At 45.5% G+C, this 24,121-nt stretch overlaps 1 protein-coding gene across 2 annotated transcripts in view; it reads right to left on the reverse strand.

Annotated features, from left to right (window-relative positions):
• The window catches only part of LOC147683518 (alpha-1,4-N-acetylglucosaminyltransferase-like), a 717,934-nt gene extending 715,367 nt beyond the window's left edge, over positions 1-2,567 (reverse strand). Inside the window, exon 1 of one of the 2 annotated variants that reach the window (XM_086943927.1) lies at positions 2,475-2,567. The gene's annotated coding sequence lies outside the window, so the exon portion shown is untranslated. Of the gene's footprint in view, positions 1-2,434 lie in introns of both variants that reach the window. The other variant, XM_086943924.1, reaches the window with a different exon arrangement.
• Positions 2,568-24,121: the final 21,554 nt, after the last annotated feature.

Raw genomic sequence — 24,121 nt, forward strand, 5'->3', positions numbered from 1 at the left:
CCTCGACTAATCTCATACACTCCCTATATTCTCCAGACACTCTTAGGGATACATCGGTCCCAGCTGAAATTGGAGAAATAATGATCGCTCACTATAAAAGGATCTATAATACTCAATCGACGAAAGATTATCAAAAATTATTGAATTATCTGGAAAAGTACTCTCTTCCCACTCTTTCCCCTGTAGATCAATTTAGTATGGCATCTCCATTCACTAGAGAGGAAGTTGTACACCAGCCAGACATAGGAGTTTGATTTAATAATATCAATAGGTAGGCCATCCGGGCCGGGTGCCTTATTCCCCGCACTCTGGGTGATGCCGTCCTCTACTTCAGACAGGGTTATATCAGCCCTGGGGGGCAAGAGAATGAAAGAAGGGCAGAATCGGACTGGGGTGCAGTATAAATTGCACTAAAATGGGTAACCCAGGATTCAGCTGTGATAGAGCAGCTAACTGGGGTCATAAGCTGTCCAGAAGAACGTAGGTCTTTCACCGCTGGCCAGAAAGTATTACCCCTCTTTAAGTCTGCAGCTCTAGCCAAAGCGACCCAACGATCTTCTAAAATCTCAGTTTTCCTTTTACTTATGATAACTTTATACATACGTCTAGCTTCTCTCACCTCGCTAAAACAGATCGGTTTAAGGGACAGGACCCTTCGTAGGTTTCTGTTTGCTACTGAGCGCTCGTGGTTGAACCATCAAGGGGCGGGTTTAATGTCCCTACATGGTACAGACAATAAGGTTTTCGAGCCTATGCAGATATTAACAAAATCGCAGTCGGCCTTAGGATGCGGGGCTTTATCTAGTAGACAAGAATTAAAAAGGTGTAAATTGCCTCTAACTAGAGCATGGAATGTTTCCGTGATGTTAACACCTTGCCATTTAAGTCTACGCTTATCTGTAGTAGGGGCAATATTCCTGGCACCACACTCTTTATTGAAAATAGGCCGAGAGTCCAAACTGATAATGACCCCGATGGGGTTGTGATCCCTTTGGCTCATCGGGATAACAGCACCATCTGATAGGCGATAGCACCATCTGATAGGCGATCAACTCTGCGGGGAGAGGCAAAGAAATAATCAATAATTGAAAAATGTCCTTTACCTCTAAAAGCTGGCACTGGCTGTACATCAGGGGCAGAAGTGGCAACGATATCCATGACGTTTTGGAAATTATGATTAGTTAAAAAAGCAAGCAATTCAATGCCCCTGTGGCAGGAAGGGCCCGGCCCAGTTGTCCAATTGGACGATGTCCTACTATTTAACCTGGCATTAAAATCCCCGCCCTTTTTGCCGGGAAACGCCCACCCTGCTTACATTATACCTGACAAAGGTATAATGTAGTGAAGTGCTTTACAAAGTGATGCATCTGCCTAGATGCGTCACTTTGTAAATAGAGCGCAACATGGCGCATTTTTTACGCTGCCAGTGCGTCAAAACAAGTGACGCACTGGCAGCGCAAAAGTGTCGCAAGGGCTCATTGAGCCCCCCTTTATTATTCAATGTCTCCCCACTTTAACTAGCATAAGGCCTAATCCATACAGTACCTTCAAAACCTAAAACTCAGAAATCGATCTCAACTCGGACCTCTCACTCACCCTCCAATTGAACGCTTCTGTTAGGGTGTTAAGGACAGCAACTTGCACTTACCAGGGCAAAGTATCCCCTTCATTCTAACCGGCCAACAGACTTAAACTAACAAAAAAAGCTTGGACATTGAGCTCATGGTACTGTGAAATGAGAAAATGTAGTCATGCCAAAACAGACCTGAAAGTTCATCACTTGCTCCCACTGATCAAATTCAATATACTCTGAATTATAAATCCAACTGGATTACAACCCCAACCTTTCTTAAAAAGAACAAAAAAAACTGTCCTGACACTGAAGGCACACCAGAAAACATGTGTTCCTCATCACACAAGTAATCCCACAATGCCTCTTCCAAATGTCCTATTCGAAGAATATAGGTCTAGGTCTACTATTGGCTGTTCTGTTTTACTTTGATGCTCTGTACGAAAACAATATTAAGATGACGACAAACCAAGCATAAAAGAGAAAAATAAGGGCGAAAATGGGGAAGAGGAATTTGGACAAAGAAGAAGAGAAGTAGCTAACAGGGCGGAGTACTGAAAAGAAAGGAAAAGAGATTTGGAAAAATAAGAAAGAAGGGGGAAAAGCATTCAGGGGTAGCATGAGAAAAGAAAGACTAATAGAAAGCAGAGAGATGGTGACAAAAAGTGAAATGGAAAACTCTGGAAATTGAGAGAACTAAAACGGGTAATCGGGTAGCAGGGGAGGAGAGAAAAGGGAAGAAAAAAAATCTAAAAAGTAAAAAGCTCGAGATAAAAAAAAAGTTCCTATCGCAGATACTAGAAGTAGTGGTAGAGAGTTAAAAGAAAAATGCATTGACGGGATGGCAACTGGTTGGAGAAATACCTGTTACGTGAAGGATCGGCTTGGCTCAGCGCCCACCTACCGAGTGCTGTCGATCCTGCAGCGCGGTGGTTCTTCTTTCTTGGTGACTCACAGAAACTAACTGCACTCAGACTTTGCAGTACCTTTGAAGCTCTCTGTAGCCAGGGCGTGGCTCATTCTTTCTAACTCGCTAGAAATTAAAAAAAACGCTCTTCCCTCTGAAATCAGCCACATCTCTTTTAATAATGGTAGGCTACATTTTCGGAAAAGCACACATACTGAAAGATTTCACAGTGAGACCTGGGGGTGGGAGGATTGCATATCACTCGAAAGAGTATCACCTTCAGGGGGGCCATATCAAGTTGTTTCAACTTTCAAATGCATTTGCAAAAAAGTCAACAAAAGGCTCTACATTTTATACAAAGCCAGTAAAAATTAACTAAATGGGTCACATTCACCAATGTTTATGATTGTTTACCTCAATCTAATTTTGAAGCGTCATCTACGTGCATTTGTATCTATTTTCTGTTTTTGGTATAGTGTTAACAAAAATGGCAAATGTAAAAAAAAATACAGTGTCAATAAAAATTAACATTCACATACACTCCCATTAGCAAAACCAGTGCGTTTGCAAACATTGAAAAATGTTTTGGTATGTTCTAAATCCATTTTAAGTGTAGTTAAAGTTTTACATAATCCTAAACTGGGATTAGAGGGGGGCGGGGCTAAAATCGCAACGGAGTAGCAGCCTTTGAGTGGAGCTCCGCCGTATGTGGCGCCTAAGGAACCATCTGGGCCAAAGATGCATTTTGGAGCCTGTGGATGTGAGACTTGCCGCAGAGAAGAAATTTGGCGTGGACTGCTCCCATGAGTCAGAGGCAACAGCCTCCGGCAGTCGTGGCACAGTAGCTATGTGGTATCCCCCTGGTATCGTGTATCCCCTGCACTTCGGCCGTCTTCGGAGAATGAACTCAGCCCGGGCAGGATCAGACAGAAGCAGTCGATGTCTGCTCGGGCTGAGTGCAGGGATACACGATATCAAGAGACACTAGACCGAGCACACGCTATAAATTACTTAGCATTTAGTTTCTCTAATGCTGGAGCCACCGCTGCACAAGAGACAGAAAGCAAATCAAAGTAGTTCAAAGAATGAAAGCTTAAATAAATGAAAAATAAATGCAGAGACCGAGTGAAACAATGGAATGGTTATTTTCCAACCAATCGCAACTAGTACAAAGAAGGAAAGGTGAGCTAAAGGCACGCATGGAATCGGAGTGAAATAATGTTCTTTTTTATTTTTTTAAGCAAATCGCAACTAGTACAAAGAAGGGAAGGTGAAATCAATGAAAATTAAGTAAATGCACTTAGGGACTGGGAGTGAAAGAATGGAATTTTATTTTTATTATTTAAGTAAATCGCAAGTAGTACAAAGAAGGAAACGTGAAATAAATGAAAATTAAAACATATATACGAAGTCGGAGTGAAAGAATGACATTTTTATTTTCAAAGAGATGGAATGACGTAAATTAAAACATGGGGAGAGAGAAGGATAGAGAAGAGTACATAGCTTGCAAGGTTTTAGATTGCTGTGTGTGACATTCATATAATTTCAGTGTAATTATGCGTGATATTTCAACTATGAGTTACACTTTCTGGCAAGCAAAGTTAAGTAATAAAGATGATGGAAGCCTATAAATATCAAAAATTACATCCATATCACGAAAGAGAAACTTTAAGAAGATCTTAAAAATTACTGTAAGTCACCAGTTATGGAAGATCACTAACCTAGAACTCGCAAACCGTCCCAGAAAGACCAGGGCAATGGCAAGGCTCAGGACACTGAGGCACACTCTTTACAGCCAACCACAAAGCTGTTAATGTCAAAGACAGTACTGTTTAATCAATCCGAATAAAAATGATAACGGATGAGTGCAGCTGAGTAGTGTCAGCCCCGGTTGGCACGCCACTACCTGCCCCACCCCGCATCACCAGATCACACCAGCAGGCTGCAGCTGACACAGACCTACTAAAAACAGTAGGCTTGAATGTGACAAAGCAGCTGGCCATGCTGAAAGCTGGACCATCATCATTATCACTGCCCCTGATTACAATAACCAGGTATCAAGTTGTCGATGCTAGGGGCCGTAGTCGCTTCGCTAGGCAGGCGCCAACAGACTGAGGCCCTAGGGAGGCCACATCTATCCTGGTGACTGCTTCCTAGGGCTCACCTTCCTGCTTATTTATGTGTAGGTAGCACTCACCTGTGGCAGCCTAGAATGCAGGGGGTGTAGCTGGGCAGTCCTTTTTGGAAGGGTAAGTAAGTAAGTAATTCTTTATTGTTTAGGTTAATAAAAACCGTTACAAAAAGTGCAATAAAACAAATTCATAAGAAATTTAAAAGACCTTAAAAGCAGAAATTCATGGTTGATCGAATAGTAAAGGTAAAAAACAATAAAACCCCACGGGAAAAAATGTTCAATGCGCTTAGTCCTATACTGGGCTTCCACTATACAAGTGCCTGGGTTATTTGTTTCCGTTCCGCTAGTTTCAGAAATTTCACTAGCTTCCCGTTTAATGGCGGGAGACCAGGATCAAAACAAGCGAGGACAGCTTGTCTACGTGAGCGGACTCCTAGTTCGTTGAAAGCCATTTTCAACAGAGCTACTCTTTCTTCGTTCAGTCTCGGGCAAGTGCACAATAGGTGTTCCAAATCTTCGATTCCTGTTCCACAGAGCCGGCATTTGGTCCCATAGTTCTGCCTCAACCATGGTGGTAAGTGAGGAATGGCGGGTAGAATCCCCAGCCTGTGTTTGAAAAAGGCCTCTTTTATTTTCCAGCCATACCCCAGACCAAAATATTATTGGAGCCCCGGTGTTCTATATGTGCACAAGGTCATCCAGGCATGTTGCCTATAAGAGAGCAAAGCTTTGTCCTTCACATGCGATTGTCTCTTTAGACTCTTGTTCACTATGCGCTTGAATTGCGCTTGTGATACAGGAGTCTCCCATAGGTCTTTCAGTCCTGTGATGGACAAGGACTCCTCTAGGTATTTTTTTGCCGGCATTCGCAATGTGGTAAGCATGTCTTGCCAGAGCTGTTGGTTCAGGGTGTTTTCTTGGGAGTTCTTTAATTTGTGCCAGCATATGATGTATGAACCTCTTCGAGCAAGCGTTTGGCACGTCAACCCGAATTCCAACCGAATCTGGGCCTGCGAAGTATAGGATGGTAGATTAAAAAAAAATCTATAGGCCTTTGAGATGGTTGTGTCCAGAAGTTTAGCATCAGTTCCTCTTAGGGCCTCACTGCCATACGTGATTGATGACTCTATTTTAATTTTGGCTACTCGTAATAGAGGAAGTAGAGTCTCACCGGTCAGATTGGTCTTTAGCTGTTTCATTGTCACGGCTATTAGCATGCCTTTCCTCTTGATGGCCTCTAATTGGTTTTGGAAGCGGCCGCCTTTATCGACTTGGATCCCTAGATATTTGTATTCAGAGCAGTTTGAGATTGCATCCGAACCAAGCATCCAAGTGTACGACTTTTTGCTTCTAGTTATCGAAAGAACTTTTGTTTTACTAATGTTCACTTCTAATAGGTTTTCGACAGCATAACCACGAAGCGTGTTGATAAGGTTTTGAAGGCCAACTTTCGTGTGACTGACCAGGACCACGTCATCTGCATAGGAGATGCTGGACAGCCCTTTACCTCCTAACCGCGGAGCATGCGAATTGCAGGCATCTAAAGCGGGTGGCAGGTCAGCTGTAAAACGATTGAAAAGAGTTGGAGCTAACACGCACCCCTGTTTTAGGCCCTTTGTGGTCGGAATGCGCCTAGAGAGGTGCAAGCCGTTCCCAAGCTTTACCTGGACCCATGTATTTGTGTGCAACTCAATCAAAAGGTTTAGTAGGGGCGAGGGAATCCCCCAGGAGGCCAGTTTTCGCCATAGGATTTCTCGGTTGACATTGTCAAAGGCCGCTTTAAAGTCCACAAAGCAGAGGTGGAGAGCCTGCTTGGTCGCTCTTGCCTTGTCAATGAGCAATGAGATGGCGATCACGTTAGTTGTTGTCTCCATGTCTTTGCAGAACCCCGTTTGGCTGGATGGTATTGAGCTTTGGTTTGCAGCCCATTCTCGCAGATGGATCAATAGGAGTCCTGCAAAGTATTTGGCCTCAACGTCAAGGAGTGAAATCAGTCGGTAGTTTTTTGGAAGGAGTCTATCCCCAGCCTTATAGATCGGTGAGAAGATCGAGCCCCTCCATGAGGCAGGAAAGCACCCAGAGTTGGTGACAGATGAATAGAGGGGGATCAATGTGTCGGCCCAGTAATCAGGTTCAAGTTTGAAGAGGGCCGGAGGAATACCGTTTGGTCCAGCTGCCCCGTCTTTTCTACCTTTGGAGATTAGTTTCCTGATTTGAGCTGCAGAGGATACTAGAATGACGTCTTCACTTGGTGAGCGAATTTGCGGTTGTCTACCACCCAGAAGATTGAGAGGCCCCCTTGTTTTCCTATCCTGGTGATTAAAATGTTCATCAACAAATACTTCCCAAGATGATTTCGATATGTGTGATGTTATTCCGCTGATTTTTGGATTTAGCAGTTTGTTTATTATCGACCAGAACTGGGCGCTGTTATTGCCCATGGATGCATGATGAAGTTTGGCCCAGAAGTCAACGTCATTAGCCCTTTTAATTGCCCATTTCAGTTTTTTGATATCCGCTCGTTGCTTGCGGATCCGTGCTAGCAGCTTTACATCCCCCGGGGTTTTCTTTAGCAATCTTAAAGCTTTATTGATCGATTTTTTGTATGATTTCATTGCCAGTTTCTGGGTGCCCGAGATCTTCCTTGAAGCACCCTGTGCTGGTCGTGGAGAGTGCCGTACAGTTGTCGAGTAATTGTTTGCAAACTCCATAGTAAATTTTACCCAGCCTGCCACTATATTGCCGGAAGGATAGTTTGAGGTGGTCAGCTGAGTTTTTGCCGCTAGAAATACCTCCTCAGTATTTGCTACTGACGTTTTAATCCGTTTAAGGTTGATGGTGTAACTGTTCTGCGGCCCAGTTGCGTTTAGAAGAATATCGTCTGGGAGGGCTCCTAAACTGACCTCTTGAGGGCGATGGTCACTTTCACCCTTGTCTCCTAAGTTGTAGCCCAGAACGTGATGAAATAGCGTGAGGGAGACTAACGTATAATCAATACAAGAGGTAGTAGTGGCTGAGATGAATGAGGCCACAGATGGTGAATCCTTTACGAATCTTCTGTTTAAGACCCTCAGGCCCATGTGTTTTAGGTCTTCCAGTAGTGCCTTTGCCGCCTTTGATGCCTTGCACTGACTGCTAAATAATTGGTTCGGGATATCCCAATGATAAGACTGTGCCTGTATATCATTGTTTGCTGAAGTCCCCAAAATGCACTGATTAAAGTCTCCAGACAAAATTAGATTTGGAGATGTTCGGGTGTTCAAAACGTTGTATAAATGGTCTTTTCCCCTCCTTTCCCTTGGTTTTAGGGTTAATGTAGGTGTTGGTCAACTGAACCTCTTTCTTCTTACCCCCGAAGTTAAGTAGTACCTCCACTGTGTTTAAGGCCAAGGAAGTTGTGCTGAGTGCCCGAGCATAGCCAATCGTTGATATTTTGAGATAGGTTGCTAGGCCTCCTGACAGACGACCAAACTTGCTTTTCCTTGTGGCTGGGGAATGATGACAGGTATAACCCTCTAGATGGATAGGCTCTTCCAGCCATGTTTCCTGGAGGAGGATAATGTCAAACGATTTGACATATTGTAGGAAATCAGTATCCGCTGCTTTATTATAGAGCCCGTTGAACCCAGGAGCATAGGTCCATGTGCGGTGCCTCCGTACGCGGATCTCTCTCTGTTCGTTTACCTTGTCATTGGGAATTTCCTTGTGATTGAAAATGTCCTTGTCAATTACATATCCTGATGAGCCTGTGTTCAATTGTACGATACGTGTTAGTAGGCCTTGAGATATTTTGCATGGATAACGCCTGTGGTTCTTTAGTCGAGCGACCCAGTGCTCCCCTCAGCACGGACCTAGTTGTTAAAATTGTGTCTGGTCACTGCTGGGGCCGCTCAAGTAGGGGCAGCGGGTATCCAGTGTTGTAGTGGACCGCTGTGTCGATCCCCCATGCTTTAAGGAGACCTTGCTCCTTAAAGATTTTATTGACTTTGTCAGGGGAAGTCCATGTAGCCTTTGTCGCCTCATTCCCATCCAACCTGCCTGACTTTATGAATTCAATAGACAAGAGGTCCACTGAAGACAAGTCCTTAAGTGCTGGTATGGTGCTAAGTAGCCGCAGTAAATTCCCTCTATTCAGGATATCAAATGGGCCCTTTGATTGATACTCTGGAGTAAAAAGGATGCTAGAAGAAAGATCCTTTGGATAGGGTTGCAGGGGAATTGGCTGGTTGTTAGGAGCTTGCGGATTTGAATTGCTGTGATCAGGGTGCCGCTGGATCCCAAGAGGATTTTCACCAGAAGTGATGGTTGATAGAGGAGGCATAGAAAGATCCATGAGGGAGCTGGCTGTGGTGGATGGGAATTTAATTTGAGGGCTCAAGAGCCTATGTACCGCCAGCTCTTGGGGACGGAAGCATACATTGATTGAAGTGGTTGGTTCGCTCCGTACAGGGTCCAAATTTTGGGTTGGCTGAACAGTTACCAGTTCAGATGTCCGTGATAGAAGGAGCAGAGGACTTACATCAGTCACATTGCAGAGACTGTGTTCTTCAGGCTTATGTTGGAATCCGTTACTGTTATCGGATAAAACTCTGACGTCCTCCAACGTGGTTGGAGTAAGACTTGCTGTTAATAGTACTCCCTTAGGGGAGAGTCCGGGGGCAGTGGAGGGTGGATCCCTTCTGACAGAGCTTGCTGCGGTAGAACCCCTGACCGGCTGTTCAGATTTTTTCCCTGATTGAAAAAGTGGGTAAACTTGTGGCGTACCTATTAATTTTTGTTTGTTCCGGCCTTTCCTTTTTAGCTGGCGCCGCTCTTTCGCATTTAGGGGCGGCTTGCAAGCATTTGGGGACAAAGTGAAACTAGTTGCAGTGTGAGCTGGGGCCGGTGGCTGGCAACCCAGCAGCGGCTCCGGTGAAATTCTGTCGGAGATGCCCGGTGCGAATGACCCTCCTATTGGGGCAGCGCGTTAGGCTGACCCATCCGGATTAGTGCACTGAGGCCGTCCGTTTGTCCCTTTTGGCAGCCCTTCTAGTAGACAGGATACAATCTCCGGAAGTGTTGCAAGTTTATCAATATTGGGACCGCAGCTGCATGACAGCTTTGTCTCCTGCTGGGCCCTACTAATTAGCGAATTTAATTGGCCGAGTTTGTCGTCTATCCGCCCTACAAAAATGGCCAGGGTATCTAGTAGGGACAGCTGTAGGTCCATTTTGTCTGATTGAAAGTAATTTGTCTTTTTGGAAGGGAAGTATGGAAGCAGGGACGCTGGGTGGAGGGGGGTGAGTGTATGGGTTTCTCTGGTGTTTTTGGAGGGTGTGGGGGAAAGATTCCAGTTTCAAGCAGTTGTCTCACATAGAGTCCCTTACGTCCTGTGGCGCTGCAGTTCACTGCCGTTTATCTGCTCTGAAGCGCCTGTGGGGCATCAAGCCATTTGTGGGGTTAGGTGGTAAGTGCAGACCTTTTCATCCCTGTGGCTCCCATTACCTGCTGAGTGTGTGAGTACTTGCTCTCCTGGCCTGCTCTGTGAGAATTCAAGACCAAACCGACCAGGGAAGCTAGTATTGGTCCATGTGGAGCGAGATTAAGTTTCAAGGTGGGGCACGAGTTGCCTTACCTGCTGCTGGTGGTTTAGGCTCAGCCTCTCCTTCCTGGGTGTTGCTGTCTTCAGAGTTGGCTGCAGCTGTGCTCCTCCAGGAGTTGAGTTGACGACTCCTTGCCTGCGGCGCCACGGCATGCATTCTGAGGTGAGGCTGCTTGGCTGCAGCTAAGTGCTTCCTGTAAGAGACCACCAATCCCGTAGCTGTCTAGACTGGGACGGGACCAGCCATGTGTCACAAGCCTGTCACATTAGCCAGTGACTACCGCATAGCCCCCTCGTACCAAGCCAGTCCGCCAATGTATAAAGAGTGCAAGTCTCTTGATAGAAGCTGTTGGGCATAAATTTAACACGGACTGTGAGGTGCCATCACTTGATGGGTCTCACAGTGAGTCACACAGTTAACCTGAATGGATTGCCGGAGTTGAGGGGAAGTGTATAAACGTTGTTACATTGTGGCCTCTGCTCTCGCCTGCCTAAACCAGCCTAGTCACAAGGTGAGCCAGCCGCCCAAAGCCGGTACAAGCAGCGCGGACCGTGCGTTGCAACCTGGATTTCAGTTTCTAACAGAGAACTAATAGCAGTCTTGCTTGATACTGAGGTGCTACAAATGCATGACTTTCCATTTCAGTGTGGTGATGTGGATAACCACACTGAAATGTGTTAGTCTAACATCTGATGCGTGGTACTTGGCAGAGCAGAGGGAAACAATGACAGAGATTAAAACACCTGAAAGGGTAAAACACATCAATATGGAAAGAATATTAAAGTGTGAGGGTGTTGGACTTGGCCCTGCTTTCAGGGTCATCCCGGAACTTATTGCCTTCCCCCTAGTTTTTTTTTTACCTAATATAGATTTGGTGGTTCGAAATGAGACACAATAAATATGTATGTTTGGTGGTTGCACTAGAAATATTACATGCTGTGCAATAGTGTGCAGAGGTCTATCTTCACCATGTAAGAAAATGTCACTTCTAAAATGGACGCCATTGCTGTGTGCTTTGTGCTGCCTGCCTGAGGCGGGTTAGTGGTCTAGTGTTCAGAGTGACAGGGTGCCCTACACCACCCCCACAGTTACAGTTGGGACTGGAACTGCCAGGAGCCTTCTAGAAGCTTCTAGTCCTTTCTGGTAGATGGGGTGGGGGGTATAAATAGGGGGGCTGTGCCTCCTTGTGCTCAGACTGTGCGTGGACTTGATCAAGAGGGACATTCTGCCAGGAGGTACCGCCGCAAGGGCCTGTGTGCTGGCCCCTTAGCCCATCTGTATCCCTCTGCTGTCCACAGGGCCAGTGAGAGCCTTTGCTAGAGTGAAGACTGCTAGGTCAGGAGGAGTGGCTCTTTATGGGAGATGACTGCTTCTAGGAGCTGCTGTCCTGTACTGATGAATGCCCACTGACTGCTGATCTGGCCCAGCATTGCCTGCCTGCGCTCCAGCCCTAGCACCTTGTGAGTGCTACAACTGTGCCTTGGAGGTGAGGAGCGAGGGGCACTACTTTACTTTATGGGACCTAGCACCGGGGTAGCGCCACAGCTTTACCCCAGCATGGATTGTGCTCTGCCTGCTGCCTAGCGCCTGGGAAGCGCTTTGTCTTTGCTGCCCTGGAGGGGAGGAGTGCCTGCCCCCTGCAGTCTTGTGCTGCCAGAGCACTATGTGATCCTGGGAGGACTGTAGCGCCGCCTGAGCACTATATTTAATTATCCTGAGGAAGAAGGTGCTGGGGACCTGTAGCGCGTGCTGCTAGGGAGAGCTGCTTGTTTTAGAAATACAGCGGGAGCCTACCCTGCTGCTGTGTGACCCCTGAGGGAAATGCGGGTATCTACCCCGTGTTTGACCGTATTATAAGTGCTGCCTGGGGGAGCTGCGTGTCTAAAAGCACAGCTGGAGCCTAACCCGTGTTATGGCCACTCTTTTGCTGAGGTGCAATTAGCGGGTGTCTACCCCGCGTCATTGCCGCGTTTCTGCATATTTCCTACCCAGTGGGAGCCGACCCCACGGTTTTGGCGCCTCTGAAATGATTTAAAAATAAGCGGGAGCCTACCCCACGCTGGTGCCAACTGAACAGAAATCACTGCCGCGACCCAGGGATTAACTGAGGTCCACCGCGCTGCGCGCGGCCACCCGGAAGGAGAAGGAGCGACCCGGAAGTCAGGCGGGGGCCCCCATGAGCTGGTGAGAGCCCCGAGCCTTCGCTTACTTTAAAACCGGAGCGGGAGCCCACCCCGCCGGTTCGTGCCCCCGCAGGAAGAGAAGCTTCTGAAGTTGGCGGGGCACGTCTGAGTAGAGGAGAGCCCCACCTGCTGGGCCAGCAGGAAGGAGATGTCATCCAAACCTTGTGGGACTCCAGATTGAACTCCCGGGTCCCAGGACGGGCCCAGGTGAAGTCATTGACGGTCCGGAGGCATGGTCGACCAAGGCACACTACCGGTGCCTGTCCCCAGTCCAGAGGAGACCTGGAACAGCACAAGAAGAGAGTCTAGTAAGTGGGGGCTCAGTCCCAGCTTGATAGGGGTGGTGTCGGGGCACACTGTTGGTGCTCACCACCCCCATGTGCCACTTTGAGGGCAGCAGAGTGGTTGTGCTGGCCTTCTCAGCTGCCCCACTTGACAGTGGGCAGCTGAAACGATTTGGGGGCATTACTTGAACCACGGAGGCCCAGAGAGAGGCACCATCTGGGCTCCCAATTGCACAGTAGTGCCGGTGTTCCTTTGGGGCCAAATAGCGGTGCTGCCGTTGCAGGCCGCTGCAACGGTTGTGCATTTGTGGTGATCACCGAGTCACAGAGGGGACTCCAACGTGCCCAGAACTGACTTTATTTTACACCACCGCCCCGCTGGACAGTGGGCTGTGGCAACGATTGGGGCAAACGACTGATCAGCCACCTGGGGCCAGTTTGTTTTTGAAGCCAGGCTGTGCCTCTGCCCCATGATAATGCCTCCATGCTCACATGTCCCTGTATATTGCTTATTTCAAGGTTCCGAAGGTTATGCATAATGTACTTAGGCCTCATGGACCTATGCTGTTGGTGTTCTGCCTAGTGATTTCTGCCTACTGATAATGTCTTAGGCCCATACCGTAACCAGCTTTTTTCCTCTCAGGGTTGCAATGCTAATGTATTTCTAGGCATAATCTATTCATGCGTAATATCCTCCTTAATGGTTGTAGTGCTAGTTCGATGACTAATGTCTCCAGCTCTTGTGTTTTGCCCAAATGATGATGATGCATTTATGCTTATGAGATGGCCTAAAGCCATCCTATGGTGCTTGTATTTTATGCCTGAACTGGCGAGGTTTATGCTTCAGGTTTACGCCTACTTGATTTATGCCTAATGTTTCATGCTGATGTGATTTATGCTCACATGTTCCTGCCTGAGCTAATGTGGCTGATGCTACAGCAATTTTGCTGACCTAATTATTTTACCAGTAAGTACTGGTGGGTTCACATTTAATCCTGACAGTTTTACACTTATCTTTGTACCTGGTGTTGATGTTGCCAGCGGGCCGATTGGCCCTGCCGTGTAAATAGTCCCCTGTAAATGGCTACCTGGTGCCAGTTGGCACAGTGTTACAACTGTGATTGCCTCATGACGTGTTCTACATAATACATTTGCTGTTTTTTCACCTAACCTGGTGTGGTCTCTTTTTGTAGTGTGCCTAGTGTGTCATCTGTGAGTGTGCTGTGAGGATGCTTTACACAATGCCTCCAAATTTGACCTACCCGCTCCACACCACGCTACCCCGTTTCTAACAGAGGTATAGAAAAAAAGTAATGGGAAAAAACAGGAGAGGAAAATGGAGAAATAAAACATTTCAGATTATATACAACCAATTATTTACAAAACTGTTTTCAAAACATATAACTGACACTGTAAGTACATCAACAGTGACAGTCCTGGCATTCGAACAGGCAGTACTGACAGAAATTCAAACAATTGACTCTCAGAACATCAAAGTCTAACAGAACTTGAAGAAAGGTGAGAGGAAGGCACTCATGGACCTGAAAGAGAATACTACACTTGTCAATAAACCAGCTGACAAAGGCGGCACAATCGTTATCATGGATAAAAACATGGATCACGAAGAATGCATCAGATTGCTATCAGATGAAAACAGCTATGAAATCCACCGGATTTACCCTACTCCAAGAGTTGTGAACAGATTCAGAACCTTGGTGGATGAGGTCCTGATGAATGATTGGATAACCAAACATCAGGCTGGGTTTCCGGTGGGGGATAATCCCAGCAACCTCAGATTGTATACTCTCCCCCAAATCCACAAAAAACAGGATGCCCTCCACCAGGGAGACCTATAGTGTTGTGAATAGGTTCAGTTCTTGAACCTCTTTCACAATTCTGCAATTGGTTTTTGAGACCTATCGTACAGTCGTCTACATCTTGCCTAAGACACTAAAGTTGTCCTGTGCCTACTTGGAAACCCCGAGATCATCACAGCTGAAGATCTTTTCATTACCATTGACATGGAGGCATTATACACCAGCATACCTCAGAGACACACATTGAGCGTGGTATAACACATTCTCCTGGAAAGAGACTGGGAGTTCATGACACCCAGACATTTCATCATGGAGTGAGCAGAATTGGCTCTCATGGAAAACTACTTCGAATATGAAGACACAATATACCATCAGCTCAGAGGCCCTTCCATGGGAAGCTCTTTTGCTCCGAGCATGGCGTGCCTCTATGTACACCAATTCGAAGTGGACCACATCTTCCTTCCATCAAGGCAACTCATTTGCAGCACAATTGAAAGTATGGAGATGATATATTGTCATTTGGCGCGGCAACTAAGATGAAGCTGAGGACTTTGTGAGATGGATCAATACTAGAGATGTACATCTGAAATTCACACATGCAGTCAGCAAGGAGGGAGCCGTTTTTTTGGACCTAGCTATAAGCATGACAGCGGAATGTATCCAGACTAAAGTTCACAACAAGAGCACACACAAAAACAGCATACTACTTTTTGAGAGCTTCCACTCCAAATCACTGCGACAAAATTTGCCAGTAGGTCAATCACTCAGGATCCGTAGGAATTGCTCTAGTATGGAAACCTATGAGGAACAGGCCGAGACTCTGGAGAAGAAGTTGATTGAACGGCACTACCCTAGAAATATGATCCAAAATGCAAGGAAAAGAGCTAAAAACAATAACCGAGATGCTCTACTTGAACAACAAGAAAAGAAGATGACTGAAAGAGTGCTATGCGTCACCGCATATACCCCAAAATCGAATAAAGTACTAAAAATTTGACATAAACATTGGCATGTCCTTAATGGGGGCAACAAAAACAGTGCCCCCCACCCAATATTTGCTTTCAGACGTAACAGGGGAATCTGTGATGAACTTGTTCACACTAAGGCACCACCTCCAAAGGACCTGAACCAAACCACACTATGGGGCAATCAAACACCAGTTGGACACTACGCATGGGGAGGATGTGTGGCATGCCCATTTACCAGCACAACCAAAATGGTGGATATAAAAACGAACAATTCATGAATATTAAAAAACTTTAGCAATTGTAACAGCAAGAATGTTTTTTTATTTGCTCACATGCCCCTGCAATCTTATGTATGTGGAAATGACAACCAGAAAAATCAAGGTGCCCATCAACGAACACATGAGCACCATTAGATGCAAAAAAACGGATACAAAGTTGACATGGCATTGCTTGGAACACAATCACAAGGACACAGATCTGAAATGGGTGGTACTTGAGGTCATAAAACAACAGGCCCTGATATCCGGGGGATCCTCCACACTAGAGAACAACAGTGGTTCTATCACGTACGTACATGGGACACAGGACTGAATGATGAAATACCACGGCCATAGATTGGAAATTAATAACACCTCAATGAGAATAATTTTGTTGTAGACCTGGGCGCACAGACAATAGCCTACCTGTCTGTGTCCAGTGTGGGCATCACTATATTAAATAAATAGCCACACCCTTTCCATCCTTTACCCAAACCATTAATAGCGCCTTTAAAAATAGTTAATAATCATGAAGGAGCATGAACACTACAGGCCTTTTGACCTTTCCACCTCATTCTGCCTGTACTCCTCCACACCGGCACTATGCAATTACTATGAATCTGTTATTATTTCACAGATTACCATGATGTGCGAAATTTCTTAACGCCTTGCACATAAAATCCAACCCTTGGGCTTTCATAATTATTTGCTTAAATGTGTGATTCAATGGCACCCATGTACCGTCTATTTGGGGGGCGCCTGCGAGTTTGAACACACATTGCACACCATTTCTTGACCCATACAAAGTATTTCTGATCTTTAGAATTTTTAAACCACCCTGCATTTGCGGTCTTGAGTGCAAAAGAGGGGCAGTACCATAAAGGCAAACAGGGGCTGAACAGGTTGACGCAGCACGTAGATGCTCCACCGAAGCAGAGTCAGGCGGCTTCCCCGTGACACCTGGAACAATCGACGTCGAGCTCAGTCACAATGGTGCAGTGAGTGTCATATATACATGGGTAAATCAAATTTATGTACACATTTTCATGAAAGAGTAGGTTAAAAATGGTCAGAAAAACAAAGACACCAATATCTCTGGTAGTTTGCACAGTTGCTAGTTAATTTAGAACTTGTCACTGAGCACGTTTCTATCACTATACTATATGGCACCACAATCTTGCATTCAATTGTTGACAGCCTTATAACAAAAATACATATCAATACTGCTTTATTGAACAAAAAGTAAATACTCTGTTCGCAACGCAAATTTCATTTTTTGTGTGTTTCAACTTTCTTTGCTATACATTAATGTTCCACACTCAAATGAATGTTTGATGATCAAGCTCATAATTGTGAAGCAATTGTACTTTCCTGACAGAACCATTGTAGCTTTTCACACTTGTTATTTACAGCGCTATAAATGGTAAACACTTGCAAGCACTGTAAAAATAATCAGGTTCTAATTTGATGGTAAGACCAACATGTACATCTAGCAGGTAATCTGCTTTAGATACCATCTGTCCTCTTCTGTTTGCAAAATCAAACAGAGAAGATATGTTGTTTTGATCACATGTCTAATGGACAATGGTGCAGAAAACAGATGGTGAGTCAGAATGGTAACAGAAAGCACATCACGAAGAGGTGTGAAATCTGACAACAGACTGAGCCAAATCCAACATCACTATTACTGCAGTCAGATCCCCGCCGTAGTGGAGGGCATGCTATGGAGTTGGGGCTCAGCGGGAAAACGGTCTCATCTTCCAGAGTCAGTTTCAAGAAAAAGGCAAGAGCAGGCTGCTGCCTTAAGTCCAGAGGAGCAGAAGACCATCAGGATTATCATAAAACTAGCAAAGACTACAGGGGGTGAAGTGGCGCAAAATGTCACTTTGTCAAAGGTAGCAAAAATCCATGGACCAGCCCTGATTAGCTTTCTTTGTTACCCACTGTTTCCATTGGAGAAATGTTGAAAGAGAGGGAGGACTATAAAGCACTTTAAGGTGAACTACACAATTCTTCTTACATGGTGGGCTGTGGTTTCATAACAAAACAAACATTTTCTAACAACTTTGCACTGTAGCTTCGAGAAACAAGGCATCATGTGCATTAATAGTTACAGCTCTGACACAACGTACAGGATCACCTCTCTACATGCAGTCTATTCTCACAAGCAAGCGAGGCACAGAACACACTCAGAGCGTCCCAGAGAACTTTTTAACATTGTCAAAAACCAAACCAGCACATGCCCTCCAAAATTACTAGCTACTGCTGAGAGGTGTGAAAAAATAGCTTGCTTCTTTTCTGATAAAGTCACCAAGATTGATCAATCCTTCACCCCTCCTCCCCCTCTACTCAGCCAACATCCCCTCCTTAGTATTCCACTGGTACCTTCTTCCACTTCCCTCCCCCCACCTGACCCCCCACAACTCCTCCTCTCTCTCTCCCAGTACGATCCTAACTCTATTGACTCCCAGCTAAAAAACAATGCATCATGGAGTGATTTTTGTCCAATATCAGAAAGTGTTGTTCTCAACAACATCTCCAAGCTTAAACCATCTTCGCATACCAGAGATCCCCTTCCTGCTCATTTAGTGCAAGAACTTAAACACATCATTGCCCCACTTTGGACCAATATCATCAACTCTACCTTTGCTAATGGTATTGTTCCTGCCTCCCTCCAACTAGCCCAAATTACCCCCATCATCAAAACTCTGCGGCAAACCCCAATGATTTAAACTATTTACGCCCTATCTCCAACCTTCCTTTCCTATCCAAAGCCCTCGAAAAATGTGTCCTGACACAGCTGGACAATTACATTGACACATTCAACCTCCTTGACAATTTCCAGTCAGGTTTTAGAAAAGGATGCAGCACGGAAACAGCAATGCTCAACATTACTGATGACATACATCGCTTCCTGGACAAAGGCGAACCCTCCCTCCTCATTCTCCTTGACCTCTCCGCTGCCTTTGATACTGTTAACCATGTCACCTTACTCAAGATTCTCAAACACCGTTTTGGCTTTGACGGCAATGTCCTCAAGTGGTTCACCTCTTATTTCCAAAATAGAACTCAACAAATTAAACTCAGCGGTTGCCTCTCTAAAGCTCAACCTGTCTCCCTGGGGTCCCACAAGGCTCTATCCTTTTTCCAACTCTTTTCAACCTCTTCATGGAAACCCTCCCCCTTATTCTTAAACAAGCTAAAATCAGTTACCACCTCTATGCCAATGACACACAACTATATTACAAGATCAAATCCCACAATGACATTTCACATCTTAACGATGCTCTGACTAAGATCCAAATGTGGTTTCATCAAAACCACCTCAAAATTAAATCCCCCAAAAACTGAAATCATCCTATTCTCTTCCAAAAACAACTCACTCTCTATCCAATACTGGATCTCGGACAATAAAGCACTCAACTGCTCTCTCACCATCTCCAACTCGGTCAAATCCCTCGGCATTAGAGTCAATCCGAATCTCAATCTCATCCCTCATAGAAAAAACTCGACAAAACGTGCTCTCTTCACTCTACATCACCTTAAAAAAATTAAACCCTTCATTCCAGCCGATGGCTTTAAATCAGTTGTACAATCACTGGTCCTTTCCAGAAAAGATTATGGCAACGCCACCCTTGCTGCCACCCTCAAAGTCCACCTAGCCCCTATCAAATCCGTTCTCAACCTTGCGGCCAGGCTTATCTCTGACTGTAAGCGATACAATCACATCTTCCCTGTCCTCAAAAACCTCAAATGGCTTCCAATCGAAGGCAAATCCACCTACAAGATTGCCTGCATCACTCACAAAGCCCTTCACCCAAATGCCCCTTCGTACCTTTCGGACAAACTCCAAAAAGCTGGGTGTACTAGATCTCTGAGGAGCACTAAAGATCTAGTCCTAATCCCCCCTCAGCTAAAAAAGAAAGCAACTCAATCTCGCTCTTTCTCTGGTAACGCCCCTTCAATTTGGAATACTCTTCCCAAAGATCTTCGTTGTAACCCTTCTTACCCCCTCTTAAAAAAAAACTCAAGCTGATTCTCCTCAACAAATATTGCGGTTCTTAATTATATTGTCCTCTCTGGCCATTTACTCCTCGCTCTACTTTTACTCACCTCATCCATCACTTCCACAACCTTTCCTAAAATCTCTCACATTCTTCCATCCTCAGACTAACTATACAACCCTTCTCTATCTTCCTGATCTACTATCTATGTACATGCTTTTTGAACTCTGTTATCCTTATCTACTCTGAAAGCTCGAATGCCTTATTTTATGTTAACAATAGCTCTCAGTTTGATCTGTTCTCGATTTTTAACTTATCCTGTAAAGCGCTCTGATACTCTTGGGTCCAGCTAGCGCTATATAAAACCTTTTAAATAAATAAATCTCTCAAGTAACATTTCTATATGTCTTTTGTGCTTCCAGTCACTGGTCTTCCAGGTGTAAACATAAGGCAATATTGGCAGGTCCCCCCTCACGTGGCTTACAATCGCCGTCTGTAAAAAAGAAAGGAAACCTAAACTGCAATAATGCTCGCTTGAGCAGAATCATGCCAAATACACAGAGAAATGTGCAGCGGTCAAGATATCTGTCTGTTTGAAGCATGCAGTTTAAAGTTCGAATGCATCCATGCTTAAAGTTGAAGCTTGATGTACCACACAGATGAATAGATAAAACACTGCATGCCGTGCTGATCAAGAGGGAAAGAGCAAATAAGCCGCTCGTTGCAATGGACAACCAGGAGGAACTTGTACTGAAATCGCCTGGGCGTGAACCAAGTACCCAAAGAGAGGACAATTACAAGCAATGCATTAATAAAAAGGCAGCATTTCTGATAGGAACAAAAAAGAACAAATGGCAATCAATGGCCTTGGTTAAAGCCCATATTGTAGATACAGCATGCTTCGCAGGGCAGTACATGCACGCTCACTCTAGCCTTTACCTAAAAAGGAGATATGACACAGCCGTAACCCTTTTTTTAAATTGCTGGCAGGGTAGGAGGGAAATCAGGGGATACAAGGAGGGAGGGAAGGAATGGGTGTCGGGGGCAACATGGACAGTGGAGGGGTGGGAATTAAAGCACCTTTTTATTTTTTCAGGCTGGAGGTACAGCTCTGCCAAGTATCATGCATCAGTGGTTAGACCAATGCAGTTTAGCATGGAATAATAAAATAATAATAATAATAAAGGGGTTTGTAAAGCGCATGGCGACGCCATCCCGGCGTGTCCCCTTGCTGTGGAGAAAGAGGCAGACGTGGTCGCAGGGCCTGAACTAGAGGGTGTACAGGTAGGTCTTTAATAGTTTTCTAAATTTATTTTCAGTATCCGCTAACCTGATGTTCACTGGAAGAGAGTTCCATTTGTTAGCCGCTAGCACTCTAAAGGAGCGGCCTCCCATTCTGGCTTTTTTTGCACGGGGGATTTTAAGTAGGCCAGTTCCCCTAGAGCGGAGTGTTCTGTTAGGCTCGTAGGTGATGGTAGGTCCGTCAGATAAGGAGGGGCTTTGTGCGAAGTGATCCTATAGCACATTAAGAGTGCTTTGAATAAGATCCTTTTTTTTATTGGTAGCCAGTGTAGAGCAGCCAGAGTAGGTTTGGAGGCTGCTCTTTTGGGTAGTCTGAGGACTAGACGTGCTGCCGTATTTTGGAGAACCTGCAGTCTCCTGATGTTCTTTTCCGTGGTTCCTAGGAGTAGCACATTGCCATAGTCTATATGGGAAATCACTAAGGCTTGGGTCATGGTTCGTCTGGCCTCTATTGGTAGAAGGTCCAGCGTGCGATTGAGGGTCTTCAGAACCCCAAAGCATTTCCCCACTACTCTGTGAATATGGCCATCAAAAGAGAGTTTGGGATCAACCCATATACCCAAATTCTTTGCTTCCTTACAGGGAGTAGGTAAAGGACCAAGACAGGCTGGCCACCATTCTCTTGTCCAGCTTGCATCATTTCCTCCTATCACTAATACCTCAGTTTTAGAGCCATTAGCTTCAAGCAGTGTTGGTTCATCCAGCCTGCAAGATCCTGCATACAGGCTTTAAAGTTGGCAGCTGCTGTAGTGGGAGCTTGGGATAGGGAGATAAGCAGTTGGGTATCGTCGGCGTAGGAGACTAATTCAACACCGTACGATTGAACCACGTCTGCCAAAGGAGCCATGTATAAGTTGAACAGGGTGGGGCTCAGGGCAGAGCCCTGAGGCACCCCCTGTTCTAAGGCTATGCTGTCTGAGAGGTAGGTTCCCCTCTGAACCTGAAAGCAGCGGTCTGTGAGGAACGCTTTCAGCCATCCCAGTGCCGCCTTGGTGACCCCGGCTTTGTTTAGACACTGTAGCAAGATGGAGTGTGCTACAGTGTCAAACGCGGCACTAAGGTCCAGCATAATAAGTGCCATAGTATGACCCGCATCTGCTCCTGCCCGTAGGGTTTCAGTCGCTCTCAGGAGGGCTGTCTCCGTGGAGTATCCCGACCGAAAGCCAGATTGAGAGCTGTGAAGGAGATTGTTGGTATCCAGATGGGCCATGAGCTGTTTATTGGCTATTTTCTCCGCCACTTTCCCTAGATAAGGTAGCAGAGAAATGGGGCGTAGATTTTCAAGGGTGTCTTGGCTCACATTGGGCTTCTTTTTAATTGGGAGAACAATAGCTTTCTTCCACACTTCAGGAAGACTGGCCGAGGCAAAGGAGACTTGGAGCACATGTCTAAAGTATGGTTCCAGTACTATTAAGCTCACTCCTAGTACCTTAGGAGGAGCCGGGTCACGGGGGGAACCCGACTTGATACTTTTACATATGCTAGTAAGAGTTTCTGGAGAGGGAACCGAAAAACAGTGTAAGCATGACTCTGTGGAACTAACTCCTTCACTTTCTATAAAATCATGACCAGATGTTGTTTCCAGAGAAGGTGGAATAAATGTCTTTTATCTTTCCAGAAAAGTATTTGGCGATTTTATTACAGGTTTCCACAGAGTCCGTATGGGACGTATTATCATTGGTTAGCACAGATATTTCCTTGAAGATTTTAAATAGCTCCTTAGAGGAGTTCTCTGCTTCCCCAATGCGAGTTTTATAATGCAAGGCTTTAGTGGTGCGTATTTTATTGTTGTAATCCTTTTGAGCTTTTTTGTATTGAGTTTTAGCTGTCGGGGAGAAGTTGAGGCGCCATTCCCGTTCTAATTTTTTACAGGCGGATTTAGCTACCTGTAGTTCAGGAGTCAACCACGGGGAGGATTTTTTTCTATTATTAGATTTTTTCATGGTGCGAATAGGGGCAGTGCTTTCTAAGGCAGTTAAAATACGATCCTGTAGCCTACTATATGCGGTTTCGCAATCTATGCCTCCTGGAGGTCCTCCAAGTTCGAGTCTTTTGATAAAAGTTTCTTGAGAGAAATTTCTCCATTTCCGACATTGGTAGCGGTGTTCACAATCTTTTTTAAGGTCAGACTCTGATATTCGTATATGGAACGGAATCAAGGAGTGATCTGACCAGGGTACCGGTAGAGGTGGTTGAACTTGCACTCCGGTCCAATTCCCGAAGATAGGGTCCAACAGATGACCAAGTCTGTGAGAAGGGGCACAGTTTTTCAGGTCTATTGTAAAGAGTGTAGTTCTTGCCTAGTTCTTGGAAGTCCTCATTACCACACTAAAACACTTAATCATGCATTTACAGCATCTCCTAACACAGCAGCACTACTGGGCATAGGAAACTGCGAATAGGAGCAGACCATAACAAAAGCGCAAGCAGCCGGCTGCCTGCTGGCAGTGCTGTGCAAACTGTGCTGCCAGTGAGCCTTCATTATACAGTGCCGCCTTCAAGGTTGAGCTTCTTCACTAACAATAATGAACACAAATTGTCACCACAGAGAATAATGCAGTCTCAGGCTCAGACTGCAGTGCACAATGAATCTGAGCCTCCGGTACTCAGCCACGTGACATGCCATGGCAAAGTCTGTTAAACAGACTCTCACAATTACCAGTGACGGCTCCTCGTGAGAGGGCTTTGCAGCGATGCAATGCAGCGCGCGCAATGAAAATCATTTTATTTATTGTTTTATTAACGGAACTCCGTTCGGCCTTAAGCTGGAGTTTACTACCCCTCACCCTTCCCTTCCCACACCCCGCCCTACCACCCTGCAGCACTTCCAGGACGAGCCGCCACTGACAATTACATCCTCCCTGGAGAGTAGTAATAACACTGAGACTACTCAGCTGTGCACTGCCCTTACTCAGACTGAGGCTGAGAGCGATGATGCATCCAGAGGGTGACAACTTGCCCAGTTGTATTTCGAAAACTGAGGCTTCCTGCACGCCACCGTCAGTGACGGTTAATTCAATTCCACAAAGTGAGTGATTGGATGATTGGTCAGTGACCCGGCAACTGATGGGCAAAATTATGTTTTTACGTTGCTGCACGTTGTTTGCTCCCCT

Source organism: Lissotriton vulgaris, chromosome 11 (assembly GCF_964263255.1).
Source record: "Lissotriton vulgaris chromosome 11, aLisVul1.2, whole genome shotgun sequence".
NCBI classification, from domain to species: Eukaryota; Metazoa; Chordata; class Amphibia; order Caudata; family Salamandridae; genus Lissotriton; species Lissotriton vulgaris.